This window comes from Acanthochromis polyacanthus, chromosome 12, assembly GCF_021347895.1.
Source record: "Acanthochromis polyacanthus isolate Apoly-LR-REF ecotype Palm Island chromosome 12, KAUST_Apoly_ChrSc, whole genome shotgun sequence".
Lineage (NCBI taxonomy): Eukaryota > Metazoa > Chordata > Actinopteri > Pomacentridae > Acanthochromis > Acanthochromis polyacanthus.
The window spans coordinates 37474190-37486694 of NC_067124.1; positions in this window are offsets into that span (position 1 = coordinate 37474190).

Below are 12505 nucleotides of genomic sequence, written 5' to 3' on the forward strand. Positions count from 1 at the left end.
CATCAAGACAACACTGTAAAATCTCTCATGAACAAACCAGGGATCCAGAACACTGCTGCCAGAGTCCCATCTAACACCAGACTACATCGGTCCTCAAATCACTACACTGGCTTCCCGTTCGTCGAGGATAGAGTTCAAAATTTTACTCCTGGTCTGAAAAGCACTGAATGGTCTTGGACTAGAATATATCCTGGACTTTATTAGCTCCATATGAAGAAGTGTTCCCAGAACCAGAACCAAGTAGGGCTGGACCCGAATATCTGAATAGTCGTTCATTATGGCGGAATCCGGATATTAATTTTGGTATCCGAATATCTATGTCTATGACATATGTGTATGTGTCTATGTGATCACCCCTTCCTCCCCCCAGACGAAGATAGGAATATTCGGAGCTTGTCTCTCCCACTTCGGCTCATCCTGCCGTGTTCTTCGGCTCATCTCGGCTCCTTCATTCGTGTTTCTTACCACCACCCGAATGGCCGGGTGGCTGCCGACTCTGACGTCACGCTTCACTTCGTTGCATAAACACAAGACAAGATGCTGAAGACCTCCGCTGTTTGGGAATTCTTCAGTTGAACTGAAGACAAAACGAAGGCAAAATTTGCGTCCGGGAGACCAGACAAATGGATCCGAATATTCAGGCCGCCTCTGCCCCCCACCCCCACCCCCACCCCCAATGGTAGGATGTTAGGGGGCGGAACGAATATTCGGATATTCGGATATGTGTCTTTAATAGGGCCCGAATATCTGGAGACCAGAAACCACAATTCGGGCCAGCCCTAGGACCAAGACTAGTGAGGCAGCATTCAGCTATTATGCTCCTCACCTGTGGAACAGACTTCCTGAGCAACTGAGGTCTGCTCAAACACCAACAAGATGTTTGTCTCCAAAATCCAATTAGCCCAGGATGCAGCAACCGTGCACCATCAAAATGGTGTCTGGGGAGCTTGTTTTAGTGGCATATTTGCATGGCAGTGTCACTCAAATGGTCACTGTAAAAAATCAAGGCCAGCCTACAAATGTGCTGCAAAAGTTGACATATTCCTGCTTTAGGTTGCAGTTCAGAGGCTGCTGCTGTTGTTTGCTGTGGTTCTGCTTTCTCTCTTAAAGTAATTCGATTGATTTAAGACCAGTATCGTGTACAGTAAACAATGATACCAATAGAATACAGGTACAAGAAGCAATTTTTCAAAAAAAGTCTATCCTTCATTGACCCATATTCCTCTAAATTACTAACAAAAATGTGTGTCAAATGCAAGAAACATAAATACATTCATCAGTCAGCAGTTGGATAACACAGAGAACGTACACACAGCTCAGCTAGCAATCAAGAAATGACAACAAAAGCTACAAAAATGTGAAATGTTCAGCAGAAACAGCTGGCTGATGTCTTCAGCCTCCATCTAGATGCTGATAGATGTACAGGAGTGTTTCCAGCTTCAAAGACGGAGGATAGTAGATGAACACTGAGGTTTGCATCATTGTCTTGTCATTGAATTGCATTTGCATTTTGTGACTTAAGTTTATTTTTCACTTGCTGTTTGGTTAAGCTGAGTTTAGAATGCAATCTTTCACAACTTTATTTGCATGTTACAATTTAAAATTCTCAATACCTGAGAAGTAGCAGTAGTAACATCAGCAGGAGTGACACGTTTAGCTCTGATCTGTGGCAGCAAGTTCTGATGATTCTGTCGCACAGTAAACTTAAAGCGCCTTCAACTGCGTTCAACTGTGATGTCATGAAGATGTTTATGTCCAAAATCTGGTAAAATTTAATCAAAAAATAACTTGTAAACATTCTAAAATTGAGATCCATTTAATGGTTGTTCTGGCGCGGGCCTGACATGTCAAATGGACTTTGCGGAAATGTAGACGTTCACAGCATGAAGATAGGTTGACAGTGTTGTGTTTGAAGAGCAATGTGAAGCAATGCAAATTAACTGAAACGCATCATGCTACAACTTCATCTGCTGCTTAACACAAAAAGAAAGCGACAGTTTCCATTTTCTATAACTGACCTACAAAAGACGTCTGTCTGATAGAACATCATTTAGTCCTATTTGAATTTTTAAAAATAACTTTAATTAAATGAGCACAGAACCGGAGAGAAGCACATATAAGGAGGGTTTGTTAAAAAGAAATCAGTTGTATGAAAATATTTCAACTCCAGAAGTTATACCGATAAAAAACTGCTTCTCTGTCTGCAGTTGTTGCCACCACACAAGTCTAACAAGGGCAAAATGTGCCAGTGTTGCACCATGTGAGAAGTTTTAACGAATTTTTTTCAGCTTTTTAAAAAATACTTTTTGTTGCAGATGCACCTTCCTACAAAATCACCCCTGCCCTTCTAGGATGACTAACTCTTTCCAAATAAAGTTCTTCAAGACATCTGGGGAAAATTCTTGCATTTTTCAATTTATCACTGAACAACAAAATATCCTAATGTCTGTTTTTGCACTATCATGCAGCCCTAGTTACAGTTTCTGTCCTTAGAATCAACAGCTGAGAAAAGATCATTGCACAATCTTTTGTTCAAGTGATTTAGCTTGAAAAAATCCACCAAAACAGTGACTCAGAGCATTTTGCAGCCATTGTACATCCTCTGATGGCTCCTGAATGCACTTTTAGACAGTGTGACATATGAGGCGTCAGAAACAAAAGCTCTTCCAACTGTGTTTGTGCACTATTGTATTGCCAAACTTTGAAAACATTAAAAAAAAATAAGTGACTCAATGCTCACAGAGACAAATTACCAGTGGCGGCCAAGTTCCATCTTTATGAGTTGATTTTCTTTCTGCCACGCCGAGTTCATTAAGCAGATACTGCTCTGTTTGGAAGGCAGCAAATCAATATAAACATACATAATCTGGGTTACTGTATAGATAATGGACTGAATTCTTGGCTCATTTAGGATCACGGTTGCCTACATATTGTATGCAGGATGATTTTGCAGTTTCGGGCGCGTGCCAAGAGCTGGCATCGGACCACCATGGGCTCATTATTCCACCCGTCCCTGTGGTCTCATGAGGGGAGAACGACGGAGACGACGACGAAGGGATGAGTCAGAGGACGGAGAGACGATAAAGAGGACATAAAACAGGAGGAAATAAAATGAAAAAAGATGAGAGGAGGAGGAGCGGCGGCGGTGTGTTTACTGTATGTAGGTGGAGTGCAGCAGGAGGCATCGACTGTCTTGGCGAGACAATAAAAATAGTGCTGACATGGTACAGTCAGAGTGGAAGAGAAGGAGTGATCGGGAGAAAACAAAGAAGAACCAGGTTGATTCCAGATGTTAAATGGCACCTATTTAGTTAACCGCCAACGGGATCGATGGGGACGCAGGAGTGGGGATGAAAAAGTGGCCGTGCAGGACCGGGGAGGATGTATGGCTGCCGCGTGGAAAGGCAAAAAAGCAGCGGAGGTAAAGAAGGAGGCAGGGAAGAGGGATGGAGGGTTGAGATGATGGATGCGCTGCTCTCGTTTCGTGCCCCCTAACGAAGACTCTAATTAGTGTTTGTGTAATTCCACACTGTCTCCTCCGCCTGCTCATCTTAATTAACTACATTCATCTTCCCCTCCCTCCATCCATCCCGTTCTCTCATCCTCCCTCCCTCTGCCCTCCTAAAATAACATACTGACTGCCTGAACCCCACCTGGACCAGACCTGCTTTTACTTACTCACTGTTTCTCTTTTTTTATTCGTCGCCTTCCCTCCATCCTTTTCTTTTCTCTCCACCTCACCTTGGAAATAAAAAACCTCTCTCTGTTTTTGTTTTTTTTGTGCTCTGGCTCTCTTGTGGCCTCCTGTGTTAGTGCGTGGCCGCTGTAAAAGCCTGCCCACCCCTGAGAGTCTCCTGAGTCGTGTACTGCGATGGTCCTTTTAGTCACCCTGCTCATTAATTTCATCAATAGGCTCAAGAAGTAGCAGCGACAAAACCAAAAAATGCTCAAATTTTCTTGCGTCTTTCTCTTGGGGAGGCCGAAGAAATAACCAAAATGTATCTGCAATAGTTTGTGCACATCGATTGTGAAATAAGAAACCAAAATGTGTAATTTCTTAACTCTCATATTGATATATTTTCCAGCTAGCGTCGACCCAACAACCCCTATCAGAATTTTCTGCAATGTTCTGCTAATGTTTTCTTTTAGTTCCCAGAATGTCTTTCTTACAGGTCATATAACTAAAGATGTTCTAAAAGATTTGGTGATAACATTATTAGACTGTTTTTCCTTCAGTCGTGAGCAACAGTTTACATTCACTTATCACTGTAGTCTTCAGTCTCCAGTGACTCCTGTAACTCTAAATTTTCTACAATGGAATCACTGAAACACATCAGTCTTTGTCACAAATAAAACAACCATGCGTTTTGCTTCTTTCCTTGATTTTTGATAGGTCCTCTGCAATGCTTGTGTGTAGTTAAACATCCTTTAGGCCATTTTCATCTCAGTTGGGTTCTTCTGGTTTCAGTCTTCTGGTTTATCTTTGACTCCTCCGGACGGAATTGGTGCTGTTCAATTTCTTCGTCGGTCCACAGGTTCTTGATGGGTCTAAGTCAGGACTTTGTGGAGACCAGTATAGAACCTTCATTCTAGCCTGATGGAACCATTTCTTTACCACATCTGATGTGTGTTTGGACTCATTGTCTTGTTGGAACATCCAACTGTGTCCAAGGTCAACCTTCTGCTGATGATTTTAAGTTCTTCTGAAGAATATGGAGGTATTCCTCCTCCTTCATTATTCCATTTACTTTGTGTAAAGCTCAAGTTCCACAGAGCAGCCTAAAACAAGTCCAAAAATATTCACAACCAATCAGAATACAGTCTGAAACTAGTCCTAAAACAGTCCAATACCAGTCCAGAATACAATCAGAGTCCAAAAGCAGTTCTTGAAAGCCCTTGAGCATTATACCGCCACCACCATGCTTGATGGTAGGTTTGGTGTTCTTGGGGTTAAAACAAAAAGTCTAAGACAGTCAGGACCAAAATCAAATCTAAACCAGCCCAGAAAACATTCAGTACCAGTCAGAATACAGTCTGAAACTAGTGCTAAAAAAAAGTCCAATACCAGTCCAGAATACAATCTGAAACCAATCCAAAAGTGCTTCTTGAAAGCCCTTGAGCATTATACCGCCACCACCATGCTTGATGGTAGGTTTGGTGTTCTTGGGGTTAAAACAAAAAGTCTAAGACAGTCAGGACCAAAATCAAACCTAAACCAGTCCAGAAAACGTTCAGTACCAGTGAGAATACAGTCTGAAACCAGTCCTAAAAAAGTCAAAAACCATTGCAAAATCAGGACCAAAACCAAACCTAAACTATTCCTAAAAAAAGTCCAAAATGGAAAATTTCCAGTAGTAGTCACTGAAAACTGAAGACTGCCATGATATACATGGCCTTTCCAAGACAAGAGTATGTAAATTCTTGTTCACAGTTGCAAATATAGTATATTTTTGGAAAGTATAGTTGCAGTATTTAAGAGTAAACCTCATATTCTATTGCAAAGTCTATTGTAGGGTAAAAACAGTGAAATACTGGCGTCCGCAGCTCCCAGTATTTCATTGTAAACTTGTTACAGTACTACAATATTATAGTAGTTAACAGTTTAAATAAAATAAAATAGAAGCACTGTAAAATGAGCATATTTCTCAATAATTTACCGCAGAATGTGTTCCAGTGTGCTTTTTCTCTCGCAGTGACTTGATTCGTGCAGCACAGAGCGCGGAGGGCCCTCGACTCTCGGTTTGTCTGATTGGGTTTTTGTGCATGATGTGTGCAGAATATTTATGTCTATGCGTGTGTGCGTCGGTGTGTGCGGAGATGGGATTCGGTGAAACAGAGGCTCTGACTCCCAGCAGTCCTTTGTCACACTGACTGACTGCTGAAAGGCTGAAAGCAGGAAAGCCATTTCAGAGCGCGGGGCTAAATGACGGCAGGTACTCCGATCCATCCAGCGCTCGCCACAATAACACAATACAGACCAGTCATCAGCCCAACTGTCATCTCCATCTGTAAATGCACTTCGGCAGCCCCTCCGTCGCTGCCTCGTCTCCGACTGCCATTCAAACTCGTGTAACTGTCCCCCAAACTCAATTGGCCCTCAGCTGGAGAAGAACCACAGCCGCTGAAATCATTTCCCCCTGTTTCCTTGTTTTGTTTGCTTCGTGTCGCCTTGAATTTGTTTTGGAGTCGTGGATGAATTCTGCTGTTTTGGTTGAAGGAAGAAGGGACAGGATGTCACTGTGCTTTAATGTATGATCCAACCGGCAGGGAACGTTCCCTCATCACTGGATAACATTAGCTACAGGTTCTAATATTCTACTAAAGAAAATGTTTTGCTCAAATGCTCAAAGAATGTTTTAAGAACATTTTCATTTTCAGTAATGATCATGTGAAGTAAATATAATGTTCAAGTTAAGTCAAATGATAACAAAGAAATAATGTTTTCTAGTTATTATCGAATAACTTATATAACAATAAAATCAAATACTAACAAAGGTGGAACATTTTGGCTGAAATGTTCTGGGGATGTTGTAGAGCGTTCTTCCATAAAACATTCTCACAATGTTCCATGATAACGGAAGAACATTCGAAACTCAACATTTCAAAAATGTTTTACAAAAGAAATGTTGTCAAGCCGACATTCAAAAAATGTTTTCTAGACATTATCAAGGTCTCAGATGACAGGTGGAACTATTTGTCTTTTTGTTGAGGGAACACATCATAGAATGTTCTTCTACTAAACATTTACACAATGATAAAGAAAGGTTCTCAATGCAACATTAAAAAAACAAGATGCTACTGAGACCTCAGAGTTCCTGTATAGTGATATAATAACAAACGTGGAACATCCTAGGTGCCATGTTCTGAGGATGTTCTGAGGATGTTGTTGAAGGAACACATCATAGAATCTATAAAACATTCCTACAATGTTACATGATGAAGTGGAGTTGATTGTAAATTACAACATTTTCTTCTTGTAAACTGTAAAAACACTAGGGCCGACGGGGGGGCTGGCTTGTGGCGGAGACGGCCCGAATATTCGGATCCGTTCGTCTGGTCTCCCAGGTCCAAATTTTGCCTTCGTTTTGTCTTCAGTTAAACTGAAGAATTCCCAAACAGCGGAGGTCTTCAGCATCTTGTCTTGTGTTTATACAACGAAGTGAAGCGTGACGTCAGAGTCGGCAGCCCCCGGCCATTCGGGTGGTGTTTACAAACAGGAATGGAGGAGCTGAGATGAGCCGAACACGACGGGATGAGCCGAAGTGGGCCGAAGGCGAAGGGAAGAAACGAGCTCTGAATATTTTAGTCTGGGGGAGGAAGGGGTGATCACATAGATATATGTGTATATGTTTATGTGATCACATGACGGGATGAGTCGATGTGGGCCGAAGGCGGAGGGAAGACAGTAACGCCGCATATTTGTTCTGCCCGGTAACGTCCAACAGAGGGGTGGTGGCGGCGGCGGCGAATATTCAGACACCAAATTAATATCCGGATACCACCGTAGCAAACGAATATTCGGATATTCAGGTATTTGGGTCCAGCCCTAATAAACACTACTGTGAACAGCAAACATATAACATAAATACTCTTTATGATCCAGAATTAAGATCTACTAACTCTTTTTACCATTAAAAAGTGCATTTAGCAATAAAACACCTAAAACAATACAGGGTGAAGGATAGGACAAATATTATTTTCTATCAAGAACATTTATTCAAAGATAGCACTATATAAAATTGCAGTCTATAAAGTATATTTTAGAAAGCATTGACAAAATATTATACTGTTAGAACAAAGAAAACATCTAAAAATTGCAGCTCTCAGTGTATTTTTTTCACCTTAATTCACAGTTTTTTTTTTCGTTTTTTTTTTTAATTCACAGTTTTTACAGTAACCTGCAGTTAAATGTCATTCTTATTTCTGGCTTCAGAAAAAGCAGATTAGACAGTTTGAACTGTATCTTTAAAAAGTAAACATCACTGCTGTTAGAATGTAGCTGTGCAGTAATATATCACAGTACATATGAAGCGTGTGTGTGTGTTATCATGTTTGGACGCAGCACTAAAGCTGCATTTTGCTGATAGCAGCAGAAGTGTTTTATTTTTTCATCCTCTCCGGACACCAAAGACCCACTTACACCCATAATGCACCATCACAACCCAGAATGCATTTCACCCGGTATAATTTACGTCGGGTCAGATAGCCATCGTGCTTCAGAAATGGAGAGAGAACACACACACACACGCTCTCCTCACACACTCACGCCTGCATTGATAGCAATTACAAGCCAATCGGTGCCACCTCCTGCTGGGGGTCGGAGGTTAATCTGCAGGGTTTCACCTGACAGCAGTCCTTCCCCACGGAAGAGGAGAGGAAATACAGATGCACCCAGGAAAATAAAGGTGCTGACTGGAACCAAATGTGGTTCTTCACGGTGATGCCATAGGAGAACCGACTTCAGTTTGATTGTCAGTATTCCTTTTTTGAATTCTAGCTTTATTTTACCTTATTTATATCTTATTGATATCCTGTCAGGCACTGCATTCAGCCTCTAATTACTGTAATATTTCTTTCTGTTTTTTTTATTTATTAAATAACCAATTCTTCAAATGTGTCCCAGAACTGCTCCAAAAAATGGTTCCTTTAGACACCATAAATTTTGCTTTGATAATCGTTTAGTCACTTTTAAGCAAGAATTTGCAACATTCTTTGACTACAATTTTATTTCATTTAATGTTTTGGGTTCTTGGTCAGACAGAACAACATATTTAAAGGTACCACCTTGGATTTGGGAAATGGTGATGGACATTTGTCGCTATTTTCTGGTGTTTTAGAGACCAATCAATAATAAAAATAATCATTCATGCTATCGCCTGCCACCAACCTTTAATACTTTCAAGAACCACATATAGTATGCAAAGAACTGTCCCCTAAATTAACAGGTTCTTCAACTGATCATGCCTCCTCAGTTCATTTCCTCAAACAGTTCTTAAAGGAACCTCAAAGGAGGAATCCAAGAGCCCCCGAAAAAAGCGTTTATCCAAAGAACTTTGACCAAAAAAGATTCTTTTAGGAACCATTTACTATTTCGCTTGTCTTTAATGAGAGGACTTGATAAATGTTCAAGAATTTTTTAAGCAAAAACTCAAATTTGCAGCATTTCTGGGTCTTCCATTAGAACACGTGATATTTTGGGTTCTTGGTGAAGCACAGCAGATAAAACATGTCACAAGATGCAAACTTGGGGTTTAAGAAACTGCCTTTGACATCACTCACAGTTTAATGAAATGAAAGCAGTTGTCAGTTGTTCTAATTTTATGCAATTATCTGCTATCAAACCAAATGAGTCCAAAAAAAGGAAGAACCTCTTAAAGAACCCCACAACATGAATGAAACTGTGCGGGCATTTCTTTCTGTTTTATGATGTTTTTAATGATCAAATGATTAGTTGCTGTCACCTCCGTTGAACCAAATAACTCCAACAAAAACCCTTCAACAAACCACATAAAGTGCATGTAGAACCTTCCCTTCAATAAAGTGGTTCTGCAACTGGTGATCCCACTTTGAAGAACCCAAGAGCGTACTGAAGAGCCATTTAAGAGCCGTTATTTTCCTGAGAGGACACCGAAGAAAGGAGGAAGCCAGGAGCAAAAAGGCGACGGGGGACTGAGATGGAATGACAAAGACGAAGCTACAGGCAAGAAAGAAAGAGAAGAGAGAACACCAACTGTCCACCGATCCAGATCATCCAAATGGGAAATAAAAAAAACCCCTGAAAATCTCCCGTCCATCTTTAAATCGTATGATGTCACCATCAGACGTCCTTGAGGGTGGAAGGTGGCTCTCGGCATTGATCTCGGATCGGCTTAGCCTCTGGAATACCTAACCTTTAACAATGAAAGGGAAATGCAAATCTGACCTTAGATGACAGTGTATGCTAAAGCTCTTCCTACTCTCCTAATCTGGGCGCCCACTGGGCTCAGCGTCACCTGTGCTGCTGCTGCTGATGAAATGTAGACGTTACAAAGACGGGGTTGGCAGCTGGCTTCCTCAACCTGCACCTGTTCCTCTCCTGTGTGTGTCCGTGCTGCGTGTGCGGTTGTGTTTGTGCATATACCCGCTGTCTTCTGTGTTTCTGTGTTGTCTGCAGAAGTGCACTCGCGGGGATGATCCAGTACTGAGACTTGTGATATATGAGGCGTCAGGAACATTTGTCTAAATAGCCCCAAAGCCCAACCGCTCTTCTACACGAGCTCACAGCTGTGCACGTACACAAACATGCACGTTTGGCTCTAACTATCTGCTTAAGTGGCCTAAACTTTTTTTTTCTTACTTTCTTGCTAGGTCTTAATATGTAGAGAGAGTTGACAGAATAGAGGGAGAACGTGGACAAACATACAGGTAGTACCTTCGAATTCATCTACATCCCCATAGATTTTGGAATAATATATCAAATATAGATGATCTGATTGACTTGTTTTTTTTTAAATTTTTTTATTTAACCTTTATTTAACCAGGAAAGATGCCATCGAGATTAAAAACCTCTTTTCCAAGGGAGTCCTGGCCAAGATAGGCAGCAGCAGATACAAAACAGTTATAAAATCACACAGTTAAGACATGATTAATATACGAAAAAGAAAAAAATAATAATAAAACGAACAACAATAATAAAATTTACAAAACAAGTTATAAAAAACAAGTACAAGTTGTGGAAATGGCCTCAAGAACTTGCAGTTTTGATTTAAAGGCACTCAGTGAGATTAACTCAGTTAATCTGAAGTCTTTCTGCAACATGTTCCAGGCAGAAGGTGCAGAATAAGCAAAAGCCTTTTTACCTAGCTCAGTACGAACATACGGAACTGAAAGCAACAGATGATCTTGTGAGCGGAGCAGGTGACGATCACAACTTTTCTGGAGCAAATGTAGGTAGGCAGCAGTCCAAGTATGGCCTTGTATATAAATGACATTTTACAGTTTGTAATAAATCTCAACGAGTAAACAGTGTCGAGCATTTGGAGACTTTGAGCAGAAGCATTCATGTACAAAAGATCTCCATAATCCAACACAGACAAAAATGTTGCAGCGACAAGCCGCTTTTTTTACACTAAAAGAAAAACACAACTTGTTTCGACAATAAAAACCAAGTTTTAGCCTCAGCTTCTTTACAAGATTTTCCACATGTGGCTTGAAAGTCGTCATCAATCCAGACACCCGGGTATTTATACACCTGGACCACCTCTATTTCATTTCCCTCCAGTGTGGACACCGAGGGAATCATTTGTGGACACTTCCTCCAGTTCGAGAACAACATCAGCTTAGTCTTCTCTGCACTGAGAACAAGTTTCAGGTCAAGTAATGAGTGCTGGACCGCAACAAAAGCTTTCTGCAGGGATTCACCAGCCTGAACAAGAGTTGATCCACAGCAGTAAATAACTGTGTCATCAGCATAAAAGTGCAAATTAGCATCTTTTATGCTGATGACACAGTTATTTACACCAATATTTTTACACCGTTATTTTGACACCATTATTACTCCAGCAAGGAACGTGGTGCAGTTATGTGATGATCGCCATTGGTTTGTCCGTCTGTCTGTCTGTTAGCAACATTACTCAAAAACAGACCAACAGATTTGGATGAAATTTTCAGGTAAGGTCAGAAATGACACAAGGACCAAGTGATTAGATTTTGGCAGTGATGCAGCTTATAGACTGTTTCTGTAAAAAGGTCAGAAACTTTCCATTTGCACCTCTAAAGCTCATCTTATTTGTGTAAAAATGACAATTTGCTGTCTAACGGGTGAATTCTTCAAGAAAATGCTTTCGTGTGGCTGTTATTTGTCTAATAAGTCACTCCTCTATGCACCAAAAACATTTGCAGTATTTAAAACAGGACGCAGAAACTCATTTTTGCTCTTCAGAAAGTAAATCAAGTGTGCTGAGGTGTCTTTACAGCCCTGTAGTTATTACCGCATCCCTCCTTCTTCCTCATTTACGGGAAGCTCATCTCTCCCTTCACTGATGCAGCCGATCTGATTTATGTCGGGATCTTTGGAAAGAAAAAAAAAGGAAAAAGAAAAAGCAGCCTAAGTGAATACGGCTCTTTGTGTGCGAGTGTGAGAGATCTGCCACTGTGCCACTCACTCTCTCTGTGCGTGTTCACATATCTGGATGGATGCTATTGTTGAGAAGCTACACCTCTCAGGGTGAATATGAGGATTCTCTGCAGGGCTGCAGCCTGAAATAATTAGAAAATGCACTTATTTATCCAAAATGAGACGTAATCTCAAGACTCAATTACAAACGATGGAGGCGGAGAGAGCGTTGACTCATCATTTTTACTGTGGATTTCTGCCATAGTGGAGGTACAAGGTGCAAAAAAAAAAAAAACTGTGAAAATGGTGCCAGAAAAAATAACTGAATAAGGTGGAATACTGCAACATTAAAAAATAGTATAAACTGATGCACATAGTGGCAAATATTTGAAAAAATAATTGTACTTTTAG